A 12,170-nucleotide genomic window follows, 5' to 3' on the forward strand; every position below is an offset into this window, starting at 1 on the left:
ATACCCAGGAGCAGAGAAGAAGATTTTCAAAAAATTAAAGCATTTTTACTATATAATCAATAGAGCCCCGCCCTAACACCAGAACCCCTGACCCAGGGGCCATGGCTTTCACAATTCTGGAAGAGGCCCACCATCTCATCATAACTACGTACTTAGTTACTTTATTAAATACCCAGGAGCAAAGAAGAAGATTTTCGAAGAATTAATGCATTTTCACTATATAATTTATAGAGCCCTGCCCTAACACCAGAACCCCTGACCCTGGGGCCATGAATTTCACAATTTTGGAAGAGGCACTCTTGCTCATCATAACTATGTACTTAGTTCCTTTATTTAATACCCAGGAGCAGAGAAGAAGATTTTCAAAGAATTAATGCATTTTCACTATATAATCAATACAGCCCCACCCTAACACCAGAACCCCTGACCCTGGGGCCATGAATTTCACAATTTTGGAAGAGACAGTCTTGCTCATCATAACTATGTACTTGGTAACTTTATTTAATACCCAGGAGCAGAGAAGAAGATTTTCAAAGAATTAATGCACTTTCACTACATGATCTATATAGCCCCACCCTGGGGCCAGAACCCCTGACCCTGGGGCAATAAATTTCACAATTTTGGAAGAGGCACTCTTGCTCATCATAACTATGTACTTAGTTCCTTTATTTAATACCCAGGAGCAGAGAAGAAGATTTTCAAAGAATTAATGCATTTTCACTATATAATCAATACAGCCCCACCCTAACACCAGAACCCCTGACCCTGGGGCCATGAATTTCACAATTTTGGAAGAGGCACTCTTGCTCATCATAACTATGTACTTAGTTCCTTTATTTAATACCCAGGAGCAGAGAAGAAGATTTTCAAAGAATTAATGCATTTTCACTATATAATCAATACAGCCCCACCCTAACACCAGAACCCCTGACCCTGGGGCCATGAATTTCACAATTTTGGAAGAGACAGTCTTGCTCATCATAACTATGTACTTAGTAACTTTATTTAATACCCAGGAGCAGAGAAGAAGATTTTCAAAGAATTTATGCACTTTCACTATATGATCTATATAGCCCCACCCTGGGGCCAGAACCCCTAACCCTGGGGCCATGAATTTCACAATTTTGGTAGAGGGCTCAATGCTTATTACAATGATGCCAACAGTTTGACTGCTTCATGTCCGGGAGTAAAGAAGAAGATTTTTAAAGATTGCATTATTTTTGGTGGTTTTAGCCCCACCTCTCAGGCCCCGGGGGGGGGGGGGGGGCAGGGACCATGAAATTCACAATTTTTGTTCCCCTTCACCCATAGATGCTATATACCAAATTTGGTTGAAATTGGTTGAGCGGTTCTAGAGAAGAAGTTAAAAATGTTCAAAAGTTAACGCACGACGGACGACGCACGACGCACGACGACGGACAAAAACAGATAGCAATAGGTCACCTGAGTGACTCAGGTGACCTAAAAATAAAGAATTAAAAAGTCTATGAATGCCGTTATTTTTAGAATTAGTGTTCCAAGCAAAAGCAACATTAACGATATAATAAACCAAAGTGTGGTCAGAATTTTATTAATTTGCATACTAATACCGCAGTTCATACATTCCCCTAAACAAACAAGCAGAACTCATATTAAATACTTATAACTTTCAAGTCACAGTTGAAAAAAGTAGAGTTTATCGACATTATGAACTATTTCCCCAATGTCAAAAATTAGAAATACAATAACCCTGCTATTTAACAATTCCTTTTGGATAAAACAATGATTTATGTACATAGTATATATGAGGACTCAGTCTTTTATTTTTTAAATTTATTTTGTAAGTACAGTGCGCTGCAAAGACAAAAAATAAAAACCATCACACCTGGCATCCTCCACAATTACTTGGGCATACCCATGGTTGGTCTACACAAACAACAGCCGCATACATATAATGAATGCATAACGAACTATCAATACAAGGCCTAGGTGTACTTGTGGTGTATGCCGGTGTTTGAGTTTTGCCTGTAGAAGTAAAGGTTCTTAAAGCTGATGTGGTTATTTTAGACGTGGGCATGGTGGTGGTGGTTGTTGTGGGCATTTTTTTGGTTGCGGGCGTGGTTGTGGTTGTGAGCGTGGTAGATATGGGAGTAACCATGGTTGTTGGAGTAGTAGATCCTGTGGTCTGAACTGTTGACGTTGCAGCTGTTGTTGAAATTGCTATATAAAATTCTCTGGCAAAATATTAGTAGTTTTTTAAATTCTTTTATTTAAACCGTACCAATTGAAAATATTCCCATCAATTATTTTTGTCGCTTTTAGCTACAATAATAAATAGTTTTGTATTTATACCTAATATACAATGCTCTCATTGAACATCTCGTCACTCTTTTATGGCACCTGATCCCACCTCAAAATTTTGAGGTCCGTGTTTTCTCTGCTCCAAATTTCTATCGTTCCATTGGACTTTCGAGATTGAATACTGTTCGTTATCTTCATATTTCATCGCATTCCATTATAAATAAAGCTAAATAAAGACTGAAAAACATTACATAACTAACAGAAATCATTTGATAATCTCTTGATCTAACATTTATCCCATATAAGATAATTGCAAGCCCAAGAAATTATACCCGGAGGTGGTTTAGCAGAAAGCAATTGTTATATAAGAAAAATTACCACCCATGAACTACCATTTATAGTATGGATCTATTAAAAGGAAAAGAAAAAGCAACAAAAAAGATTTATTCCTGTATATTCCTTTTCCATATCTCAATTTTTTCCCTTAAATCATCTTTTATCTTAAATATAACACAACAGTACTGAGTGAACCTGTTTATTAGGGTCGGTCGTAAGTCAGGATATCAATAACTGATTGAAATATTTCATCCACTAAAGTAACAGATTTACAATTAAATTATCACTTAATGTTCATAATTAAAGTTTAACAGCTTTACAGTACATATTTGAAACTTCTTGGAAGTGATGTGGAACTATACAATGATTTCAATTCTATGACCCAGATTAACCGTACTCGATTTCGTCTCGTGAGGTTTTATCCAAATATAAGCCATACAATACCCGCTTCGTTAGGTTTTAACACTGCGATTGTATTCTATCGTGCGTTTGTCCTATCATACCGTGCGTTATTCCGTGTATTTTATCTTATTCTATCTTACCGTGATTTATGTTTGCAATTATATATTTACATTTGCTATGTTTTTCTACGAAGCCAACTGTGAAAGAGCTGGGTACGTTAAGACCGATTTACGGCCCTGTAAAATCGGCAAAAATTTAACGCACGATTACATTCTATTAATTGTATCAATTAACTGTTAAGGTTTCCCTGTGTGTGAAATAGGAATAATTTTTTCTCAACTCACGTGCCCTTTCATTTATATAACGTTCAAAACCGGTATAATATTCCTGAATTCCCCCATTTTGGACGTTTTCCTCCTCTTCAAGTCTATATTTCGATATGGCCGCATCCGAGTATGTATGCGAAACTTTGCAGAAAGAACAAATACACTACGATTTTTAATATTAAAAAGAAAAAATAACCTACAAACGTGCGGCCACATCCGTTTTTTTCAAAAAATTAAAGTAAAAAATGTTGCATTTTTGGATAGATGTCACCTTTTCTCCACAATAAAATCTATATTTTTAAAGAAATTAATTGTTTTATTCTATATCTGAAGGCTTAATTATTTTTATTGTCTTTTAAATTCAAATCTGAAAAAAAACTTAATTTAATACAATTATTTATGCAAATGAAAACCATATGAACCTTTCTCAGTGAAATTTACTATGGGACATTACATGTAAATTAGTGACGCAATGCATTGGAAAAAAAATGACGTCACAAAGAGCAATCATGTTGGAAATATGTACTTGAAACAAATTTTTCAGTCTTCGCAACTATGATAAATATTCAATCAATATTTACAGCGTGAAAAAGTAATTTAACGACATAAGTTGGGATGGTTATGACAATCAATTTATACATTTAACCCTACATGTACCTCCAATTAAAACGCGCGTCTCCTTCATAGTGGACATTGACTTTATTTGACTTCAAGAAAAGATTATTTTTAACATTTTTATTGAAAATCATCAGCTTTCTTAAATATGTTTTATTCGTTTTCAATTTATATATGTCTGGGATTCATGAATGTCAAAAGACAATAGCTAATGATTGGGGCGGGGAATGGTGGGGGGGGGGGGGTAGATGGGAAGCTTGGCGTATAGCAGTCACCATTTGAACATTTCTTTTCAAAACTTGTTATCCTTGTCACTGTATTGTGGCAGATTTTTATTTGACAAAATTAATTATGTCAGAAAGGATTCTAGTGTTTAATCGCACAATCAGGAAGTGTTTTATATATGACTAAATACTTCCAAATCTGCCACTGCCGACCTACATCTACTTTTTGAAGGTCAGCAGCTGGGAATGGAAAAGTTCTTACATGTATTTACACTTATTAATCATATATACGTTTATCATGCTGATCGGAATATTGACATCAGTGTTTTCAAGTAAAACCGGGTTTAATTTATAATTTACAGGAATTTTAGATAATTATGTTAACCAAGTTTATAAGGCTTAAAAAGGTATACAGTGGTGTACGCTTTCGGCATTTTCTACGAAAATTTAATTGAAACATGATACATTCAACCTTTTTTATTGTCTATAAATAAAAATTATCTGTTCCCAGTTCTGTAAGAAATACAAACACGATCTTGCATTACTTGTGGACAAGAGACCCACCTTTCCGCTCCATAATCGATGGTTGAACTTGTTATTTTTTTTTCCCCAGAAATTGTTTTCCTAATACATTTTTAAGGCATTCCAAGTCTTGAAATGAAAAAAAAAAAGAAGAATAAAAAGATTACTCTAGAGATATTTATCTGTATAAAAAACGAATGTACATATTAACCACATGTACACTATTGTTAATCTTGAAGTAAGCGAGTATTTTTAAAAGGATTTTATCCAGATTATCCATGAAATAATAGTAATATATTTTATAGGAAATAATTTTAGTATTCCAATAGATGTTCATCGGGGCTGGAGGAGCGTCCTGTCCAATATCACCTTTGTGAAAACGGCCGTGCACATTATCGCTAAATGTTAAAGATTCAACGTCCGTCTATGATGATAATCCGTTCCAGAAAAAAACAAAAACAAATTAAAAGTATTTTATCTTTACTACAAGGACATATGCACAGAATTGCGAAGGAAATATCCCAGAAAGTTAATGTATCCAAAGGAAGTGATAAAATTATCATTGTCACCGAAATATATCAAATATCTTACCTACGGCTGTGTAACATGTAAACATAGGGAGGAGTTCTAAAGATGAAATATATGGAGATAACGAACAGTATTCAAGCTCAAAAGTCCATTAAACAATACAAAATAGGAGCAGAGCAAACACGGACCTAGAAAATCTTTATCTATTTTAATGCAGTTTTTGTCTTAGTAGATGACTAGATGTATCGTCTCGCAATTCATGTCAGCAGTTTGTTAGGTATACTTTTTAAGATTTTTTTTATCAGACACTAACATGTAAAAAAGAAAAGTATAATCAAGCTAGTGATATAATCCGGAATGGCAAGGATAACTCTATAAAGAAGCAATGTGACCTGTTTTGCGTATTGTTCCCACAAGTAACAAAATAACACCAGATTTCGTATAATTTGATAACTGAACTAGAAATAAAATCTCTATGTAGCTTATAAAAAGGGACGTGAAAGTGAATTTTGATTCTTCTATGTGAGTGTTCTGTTATTCTGCATTTCGATTATTTGTATTTTCTCTCTATGCAAATAGAAGGGGGGGGGGGAGGGGGGTTACTTATAATCAAGTTATACAAGTACTGTAATGAGTACCAATAAAAAATTATATCAAGAATTTGATTTAAAACTAAATACATCCCTTTCCAATTTCCTTTGGCTCCCCACTCGACTGTGACCGTTGATTGATCTTTTACTGATCGATATCAATGCAAGTGCTGCATTGCTTTGAAGACGACATGCGCATATTTTCATAGCTGACGTGGATAAATTCTATATGTAAATCATACACATAATATTATATCCTTATTTTTATAACTTTTAGTTTTAGGGAATTATGCCCGTTAGAGTGTACTACAGGCTTCTGAATCCCTTCCCGAGAATTCGTGTGCATTTCCTGTTGAATTCACTACACAGATTTAGGCATATAATTTTCGATTTTGTTAATCAAATAATGAGTATGTACATGCAAAGTACTGTGTTTGTCTCTAAAATTAAATTATTAGCATTGGCTATATAAAATCTTTTGTTCATCGAAAAGTGGATCTAAACAAATCGCACACCCTTTTTTAAGCCTTCGGAGATTCACGGTTTTTATTTGAAGCAAATTTTTTCAAGGTCTGTAACGCAAGTTATGATAAGGCCATTCCAAGTTTTTTTTCTATTTGCAGTGTAGGCGGACAAATTGGTTTTGAGGTTATGAAATTAAAAACAAACACAAACTGCGTTTTTCCTCCTTCGTTTTGTGTGTTTTCTCGGATAGGAAGATAGGTTTTCGAATTAAGGATGGACGCTTAACAAAGACAAGAACTTGGAATGATCTCATCAATCAGGACTCTTATAACCGGTCTCCTCTTGTGGTTTTAACATAGAAAGTGATTGTGTGTAGGTATATTGGGGATTATTCCTGGATAGTGTATTTTACATGAACCGTGCATTAAAGTGGATCCATTGGAATGAATAAATATAACGATCTATAAAAGAAATCCTAAAATCAGAGAAAAAAAATTAACGCAGTTTAAGACACCTCGTAACCCCGTAATAGTGAGTTTTATACGTTTATCCAAAAAAAAAAATAAGAATAAAAAATAAGAAATTAATAGCGCTGCCATTTGTTGTTAAAAAGGGGAGTGGTGTTGATGGCTTTTTCATTGCCAAAAATCCAATTTTGACAACTTTATATGGGACGTTCCAATTTTCTTTTTAATATTGATTCATGTATCTTTAAAATTTTTAATGTAACTTCATAGGCAATGCCGAAAATGATTGATGAAATCATTTTAACATTTAAAAAAATGATAAATTTGATACGAGCACAATTTTAAAAGAAGTACTACCTTGTCTCGTCTGTATGGATGAATCAAGCTTCATTACCTGTCTGATGAAATCGTTTGTACACAATAAAATTATATTTTCCTTTAAATTATTATACTCCTTCCAGCTATCACAGATACATTACGATGAATTGAAATAAAAGTTCAAAATTGTTTTCTGGAACATTAGGCAGGTTAAAGTAAATAGTTTCCGGTTCAGAGAATTTACATATTTCTTTTAACGTAACGTTAAAAGCAGTAACGCTGTGATGATGTTATCACGTCAAAATTTGTAATTTCTAAAGAAAACTCCCCATTTTTCAAGACGTCTGACGGAAAAACGGTTTGTGATAATTAAAAAAAATAAAATGATTTTGAAAAGACACATCGTACGCATGTTTGTAAAAAACTGAAATCAAATTTGGAGACAGGGCCGCTCTGTTATACGTAACGTACCTAGTTCTTTATTTGAATGCCATTTTCGTGCATAGAAATATGAACGGAGAAACTCGCACTAAAGTGACGTAACAATGAGCTACAGAGACGTTAATAAAAATATAACGATATAGGGTAGCGAATAACTCAAACATTTAGTATATTTTTGGTGCTTTTGAATAAGTAAAATGGAAATATAAGGGATATATTTTAAGTTTACGCGGCTAAGATAAGACTGTCCGAAAAAAAATCACACTGTACCGGTCGTAGTATCTTTTCTGAACTACATAAATATGACGTCATAAAAGCATATGTCGTCAAGTCACTGCATACTTGAACTGACATGACGGGGGAAAGTGTCATAACTTTTTCATTCATTTCACATTTCATGTAGAATTTTTTCACGTTGATGTTTAATTCAGGGATCTAGATAGTTGTTTTAAGCTTAAATGTGCTGTTATGATGGTGAACATAAGCAATATAGAAGCGTTATTTCTTTCTCTTGTCTGATATGTACGTATTCAAACGATAACAAAAATATAATGTGAAATGGTCCCCCTTACAAGTCCGTAGACAAATTAAAAGTTTATAAATCGCGTATATATTAGACTGGCACAAGTGATAAATAAGGATAAATTGAAGATATTCTGTATGAATCTACTAGAGAAGTATGTCCTCTAGCTGACTTTTGCTGGGGGATTGTATGTAATTTTTCCTATTTTATTTAAATTGCGATGAAGAGTGGAAAATGCCTCTTTGTATGTGGGTAAATTGAATTTCTCGTGGAGTATTTTCTTAAGAAGTATAAATCAGACTTGCCCCCAGCACTTAATATATAACGCAGAATACATTTATTTGACTTAAGTAATAAACCGTTCACAATAATTTTGTTTTTCACTTGTGCCGATGCGATTTTTGTGCAACACTAAGGAATTTTATAAACCTCTGTCACGTGATCAAAACAGTCATGTGATATTACAAAGATGTTTTTTTTTTTTTTTTTTATAATACCTTATTAAACTTTCTTCACAAATAGACTGTACATGTATACATCGAAAACGAATTGAAATCAAAACCTAGTTCAAATTCAATAGTTTATTTCTATGCGTACTAAGCTTTCGGACAGCCTTAACATAGCTGCGCAGTGTGAATTATTGGTGTGTTAATCACACAGACTTGCACGTAGGCATATTTTTCATGAAGCGCTAGCGCTTCATGATATATGCCTACGTGACAAGTTTGTTTGATTTACACACCAATAACTAACATAAAACTTATAAACATTCTTTAATTGCGTATTCTGTAGTGTTTCCGTTTATCCAGTTTTGAATTCATCGTGAAATCCGTTTATAGGCTTAAGGATCTGTCGTTTACAATGTATTACCTTGTTTCAGTTCATGTATTAACCGTGAATACATGTAATGTTGCTCTTTTAATGTTGGGTGTCAAGGAAGTGCATCCGGAAAGGACATCCGGAAAGGACAATTTCTCGAATTAAATTCCATAACTTGTCTGAGTAACACTTTAGATAAGATTCTACCAAAAATGGACAGCGGTATATATATGACTCGGTTATGAGAGAAAGAGAGAGAGAAAAAAGGAGAAAAAAAGGGATGATACATTATCAACCACGATTTATTTGTTCGTTTCTTTCGGCTGGTCTCCTTCTTTTATTTCTTCCCGTACCGGTACTTAGAAAAACTCCTGTTATTTAAAGACTGAGGACTGGTTGCATGTCTATCATATGAAAGTTATGAATATCTGTTTAATTTATGACACATTATTCTTTAAAAAATCTTTGCCTCTCTGAGATATTTTAAAATGTTGGTATTTATAGGACGCATAATTAATATTTAACGATATTAAACGATTCGACGAATTTCATTACTAGTATAATTACATAAATGGATAACGCAAGCACAAGTAAAAAAAAATAAGAAGAATTACAATAATGTCAACTTTACTTTCCGCTCAAATGACCAATAAAATGTTTGTTTTTATACAGCCTACGTTGTATTATTATATCTTTTATCACTAGTTTGGCAAGTTTGTACGCATTTAAAATTATTTAACCATGTTTAAAAAACACAATTTGTTTGTCGAAAACGTTTTGCATTTTGAAATGACAAGGTGAAGATAAGGAAGACTGATCGATCTAAAAAAAATACAAACAATATAAATTTGTGATTAAGGCAAAAATCAAGGACCCCTGGAAATTCCACAGGTTGGATCAGGTGCCAAGGAGGAGTAAGCATCCCCTGTTGACTGGTAACACTCACCGTGAACCCTAAGTATTGATCAGGTAGACAGAACATTTGTAGTCAAATTTAGTATAAAGACAAAGGCCTAACAAATGGTATGAAACACTTCTGTCAAAACACGACAAGATGATAGATTATATTTGCTAGGTAACAAGTCATTATAACGACGAAATAATTTATGTTTAAATCTCCGTAACATCAACCTATCTGCCAGTAGCCTGCCTCAGTTTAAATATTGATCGTGTACAATGTACGCTCTTGAGTATCGAACAAGTTGGGAGAGGTAAACACCGTATGCACATGATAACAGAATGTTACTACATAAATAAGGAAGGTTGACGATTGAAAAGCTGAAATCATCTTGTTTGTAATACAGTTTAGTTATTAGTTGGTCCTTATCGTCTATAGTCCGTAAACATCCAAAAATGAAACAGATGTGGTAGATAAGGTTTGCTTATATCCTATCGTAAAGAAAAATTTATCTGGTCTTCAGTGATTTGTGTTTATCGTATTTTGCGTTTATCGCGTTTTGTGATTTTCGTGCTTTGCGTTTATCATGTTTTTGTATATCCTATCATGAGTGTATCCTATAAAGAATAATGAAACGTTTACTTTTTAAGAAATAAGATTAAATAAATGGTTATGAATAACATACTAGTGAAGGAAACTACGCACTTATTCAGAAATAAAACACCTACAATTCTATATTTTAAAAATGATAAAATCTTCTAATATATAATATAAAAAAGAAATAATATTAATAATAACTAGAAGCGTGTTGCCATGGCAAGAAGAAGGTCTTCCGTCCCTTCTCCGTCATGAGAGAAGCTGATTCCTCACTCATAACAGTATCTGTATTACGTTGTGCATTCCTTTTAACTCCTTCATTCATGAAATACTATAAAACGTAAACTGTAAAATATATCGCGTAATTCGAACGGAAAATTATACCAGATATCATTTCATAGATACAGTATTATATTTCAGCTGAAAAAATGTACAATAAAATCCAGACATTCTGGGGATTGAGTCCAAGTCGCCCGCGTGAAAATTGAACACGCTAACCGTTACGCTAGTGGGACCATTTCCTACAAAAGTCTATAAAATCATTAAAAAATATGAAGAGACAAAAAAGTTAAAAAATTCGACTTTTTTAATTCGATTCCGGTAGAAACCGGAACTATTAACGATGCACAAAAAGGCAATTCAGCAAATCTAAAAGTCATGTTCTATCATCTCTAGTAAGTCTACAGTTCATATCTTTAGCCGTTCTTTAGATCTGCCGTGGAAAAAAAAATCCATCTAAAATCAGAAATCGCCAGTAACATGGAACCGGAAGTGATTTTTCCAAAATTCTTTCAAATGTAACAATGGGTTTTTTTAAAACGCATTATCCCTGAAAGATTGACGAAAAACCACTGAATAGTTCTCGAGATATCGCGTGCATAACATTTGTCTAAAAATATTAATAATTATAATATTTATTATCAATTTTCAAATTATATATTATGCATTTTGAAAAAAGTCTCTATGAACCCTACTTATATCATCGAAATATATTGAAAAACAAAAAAAAAAAATTGAAAAATTCGACTTTTTAAATTCGCTTCCGGTAACGACCGGAAGTAGTGACAACGCACGAAAAGGCGATTCTGGTAATTTAAAAGACATGTTTTATAATTTCTAATTAGTCACCAGTTCATACCTTAAGTCGTTCTTTATATATGCCGCGGATAAAATTCTATTTTAAAACCAGGAATTTGCCAATAATTTGGAACCGGAAGTGAATTTTCCAAATTTGCCTTGTGGTGAACAAAGTTCATATGATAACACATTTATTGTGAAAGTTTCATTAAAAACTACTAAATAATTTTCGAGAAATCGCGTGCACACACACCCACACACACACCCACACACCCATATATATATATATATATATATATATATATATATATATATATATATATATATATATATATATATATATATATATATATATATATATATATATATATATATATATATATATATATATATATATATATATATGTATATATATATATGTGTATATATATATATATATATATATATATATATATATATATATATATATATATATATATATATATATATATATATATATATATATATATATATATATATATATATATATATATATATATATATATATATATATATATATTGTAATGGGTGTGTATTTAGCTATGCCTATCATCACTGAATCTGAGGGAATATTGGAAAATGAACTCTTCCAACAGGCTGATCACCCCTTTGGTAGGTAGAATAAACCAAGTGTATAAAAGGAGACGCTAGCGGATGCCAGCCATCTTCTGACAGAATTAGTTGTTGTGAACACACAGAAGAA

Source organism: Saccostrea echinata, unplaced genomic scaffold (assembly GCF_033153115.1).
Source record: "Saccostrea echinata isolate AGI-Se365-2 ecotype Australia unplaced genomic scaffold, CSIRO_AGI_Sech_v1 ptg000058l, whole genome shotgun sequence".
NCBI classification, from domain to species: domain Eukaryota; kingdom Metazoa; phylum Mollusca; class Bivalvia; order Ostreida; family Ostreidae; genus Saccostrea; species Saccostrea echinata.